The sequence below is a fragment of the Sciurus vulgaris genome (genome assembly GCF_902686455.1).
Source record: "Sciurus vulgaris genome assembly, chromosome: 12".
Taxonomy (NCBI): domain Eukaryota; kingdom Metazoa; phylum Chordata; class Mammalia; order Rodentia; family Sciuridae; genus Sciurus; species Sciurus vulgaris.
In genome coordinates, this window is record NC_136473.1 from 92,811,546 (window position 1) to 92,815,411 (window position 3,866).

At 37.0% G+C, this 3,866-nt stretch overlaps 1 pseudogene across 1 annotated transcript; it reads right to left on the reverse strand.

Moving 5' to 3' along the window:
• Positions 1 to 1,194: 1,194 nt before the first annotated feature.
• Positions 1,195 to 2,489, reverse strand: LOC306641983 (large ribosomal subunit protein uL3-like; annotated as a pseudogene). Its single transcript has one exon. The product of its transcript is annotated as a large ribosomal subunit protein uL3-like (transcript).
• Positions 2,490 to 3,866: the final 1,377 nt, after the last annotated feature.

The window sequence follows — 3,866 nt, forward strand, 5'->3', positions numbered from 1 at the left end:
GATTTGTAACAAACAGCACCTTCTTATGTATTTTACATAAAATTAATGTCTATCAATTTATGAATATATTAATGAATAAATTCTTATTCAAAAACACATTAAATATCAATTGTCTATTCTTCATTTTTTTATTTTTATTTGAGGAAGTTTGTAAAGGCTAGTGGTAAGCACTCTAGAAAAACAATTTATATATTAACAGATAGGCCCCCTGGGGACCCAAGTATTCATAACCTTTAGGAGGCCATAAAGATGTATCAGCTTAATGTTGATACAATATATTACCTTCCCCTTATTCTCCTGTCTTTACAGACCTAAATAATCAAAATATCATTTTAGGATTATATAAAAGAACTGAAAGCATTTTTCAGCAAATGTTTGTATTGGTGAATACAATCATCATAAAACTGAATCATTTCTCAGAATTCTTTGCATTCCTTTATCCATCCCTATGAGCAAAACAGTGGGATATAAAGAAGGCAGCAATTATTGCTCCCCACTTACATGTGACCACAGATGAATTCAGAGAATTAGATGGCTTTCCCAAGACCCACACATTAGTTAATGGTGTACTGTACTTAGAACTGGAAGTTTCATCTTAATATTTTAGAACCAATATTACTTGTATATATTCTGTTGAGGGCATTATTGTCCATTGCTCATACTAAAATATATTTGGTTGAGACTAAAAATAAATTTCATGATAAAGTAGTCAATTTATAGTGATATACCTACTTTTAAGAATACAAAAAGTGATGATATTTTTAGAATTAGTAATATATTAATTATAAAAATAGAATTACCAGAGTACACCCACATACACTTTCATGGAAACATCACAGCCATCACAGCACAATGAAATGTCTTCCAGGATTTACAAAATAGGAGAAGGTAAGAGTGTTTTAAGGGTCTCCTAGTGTAATGGTTTGACATAATTAATGAGATCTGATACAGAAAACTCAACTTACAGTTAATAAAAGACTCTGAGTATTGAAGTATGTTTATAAAAAATTTCCAATCAATAAAATTATCATATACCAAGGGTCTAGGTTTGAAACTCACATATGCTTACCCTAGACTTCAAAACTGTCAAGAGAGTTTCTAGCACAAGCCGACCATTGCCATTGCTATGGCTGCATTTACCTTAGAAGATGAAAAAAAAAAAATGAAGGGAAATTTATGGTGCAGAAATAACTTTTAAATAGTTTTTTTTTTTTTTTTTTCACTGAGAAAGTTTTTATTCGCTGTAGCCAGCTGCTCATGCTCCACACACCAAGCACCTTCTTCCTTGGCAAGGCAGTCTTCCTTAAGTGGTCCCATGAATGCTTTCTTCTCCTGCATAGTCTAGAAGCGGCCATGGCTAAAACTAAACTTAGCGGCAGTGTCAATGAATTTAAGGTCGATCTGCAGAGTGCATCGTTTGATCTGTACCAGCAAGGACTTGCGGAGGTTGAGCACCTGCTTTTTGGTCCCCACCACACAAGCTTTCAGCATGACGAAGTCGTTGGTCACTTCACCATAGTGGACAAAACCACCCAGAGGGTTGATGGCTCTTGTGGGACAGGTCATAATCAGTGGAAGCATTATTCTTGATTAGTTTGCCATCCTTGATAAGGTAGCCCTGACCAATCTTGTAGATCTTCTTGTTGATCTCAGTGTGGTGATGGTGGCCTTTCTGCCCAGCCCCAGCCACAGAGAAGGCCACACGGGCAGGATGCCAGGCTCTAATACAGGCAACCTTGTGCTGCCCTCTGTGGGTTTTGCAGGGCAGCTTCTTGGTATGCCAGTGACCGGTGACCCCTTTGTAGCCTTTGCCCTTGGTCACACGAATGACATCAATCATCTCTTCCTGCCCAAACACCTGGTTCACAGGGACCTGCTGCTCCAGCCTCTCCCAGGCCAAGTCCAGTTTCTCAGCCACGGTGCCTCCATTCACCTGGATCTCCATCAGTTGGGCTTTCTTCTGACACAGAGGAAGAAGCTGCATCTGGGTAAGGGCGATTATCCGAATGAACTGGCAGTACTTCTCCATGCTGTTGAAGTCCTTCTCCAGTTGCTTCTTGCCCATGTCATCCTGCCACTTCTTGCAGTGTTTGGTGAAGGCCTTCTTAGATGAATGCCAGTTCTAATAGAAGCACCTTTTGCACTCATCACTGATGTGCTCAGCAAAGATGGTCTTGAAGGCTCAGAGGCCTCGAGGGCTTTCCACTTAGCCCACAATGCCTACAACCACCCTGGGTCATGTCTCCACTATGGTCACAGCCTCCACAACCTCCTTCTTGTTCACCTTGGATCCTGGCCTATTGACTTCCTGCACGATGTGGGTCATGCCAGCCTTGTAGCCCAGAAAGTCTGTAAGATGGACAGGCTTGGAAGGGTCATCCTTAGGGAAACTCTTCACCTTCGCAAGATGCCTGCTGCTGTGCTTCCAAGGCAAGAAGCCCAAGGATCCGTGTCCGGGAGCAGAGAACTTCCTGTGAGACACTGTGCTGCCAAATCCCACTGTTAAATAATTTTTAACAGCCTATAAGATGAAAAGTATAGGACAGTATTCTCATAATTATGTTCCCCAGTCTATATAATTTGGGTTTCCATGATAGGTAGAAAAACTGCATCAAAAAGCCACACACATACACATGCATACACAAAACAGTTACATATGCTGAATTAAAACAAAGACATAAATAATATTATGAACAGTGTTAAATATACTTTAATTCCACCAAAAGCAAGACTGAAGTAAACATTCATAGGAACAATATCAAGCATATTACTTATTTAGTGACTGAGGACATTGAAATTTAATGGCTTTAATATAAACATGATGATAAACATAAAGTCACTTATTAGAAAACACAAATAGCTGAAGTATTTTGGTGGTGTGCTTATTAAAGTTGCTATTTGTGTCATAAGGAGCAGAGGAAATACACATACAGAAACACATGCACAAACTGCAATAAAAGAGAATGATAGATACCATGTCAGAGCCAAGAAGACCAATCTGAGGAACTTACGGGAAATGCCCTCAGGTACTATAATAATCTTGATGAAATGTGACTGTAGAAATTTTGTCTTGGAGTGCTGTTGAAATAGTATTTTATAGCTATGAGGAGTTTTCCTTCTTTTTTTTAGAAATCTTGATATTGGTGAGATTTTGAAAAATGTTTCTTTTTTCTCAAAAGAAAATGTAGAACATATTTGGTATTAGTATTCTAATTGATGGTACTAGGCAAAGCCCTACCTCAAAGACCTAACTAGTTTTCAAAGCATATCATCTATGAAGTAGAAACCTATATTGGACTTTCCATAAAATTCTTTCAAATAGTGTCCAGTTTTTGAGGGATTAAATTTTGAGAAAGGATACTTATGTGTTAACAAGTGTAAGAAATTTACTCATAAAATATTTCTAATAGCAACTCTTAGATTGAGTAATGCCTTGATGGGAAAATGAATTTATTCACTCTATTTATTAAAGAACCTAATCTATCTTTAAGAGGAAAAAGAAGACCATGGAAAATTAAAGTGATACTTTATCAAAAAAAGTTAGTCATGTATACAAAATGAATGAAAGCTCTTTTCAAATTTTGCCCTCTATAAAAAAGATTCAGTGAGCAATTCAGTCAAGTACACATTTCTAACAGATTAATGAGCAGGAAGTTTCACCAAAAGAGTTAAACCGATTTGCATGTATAGACACCATTAATAATTGAATGTCTTTAGATTTTTAAAATAAATTGAACAGGACTCATTTGAATAAACAGAGTGACATTATATGCATTCAACAGGATTTACACAACTATTAAGAGAAAACTCTCATTAGCAGTTTCATTAGCAAGCAAAGAAACCAAAAAAAAAAAAAATTTGAAGAG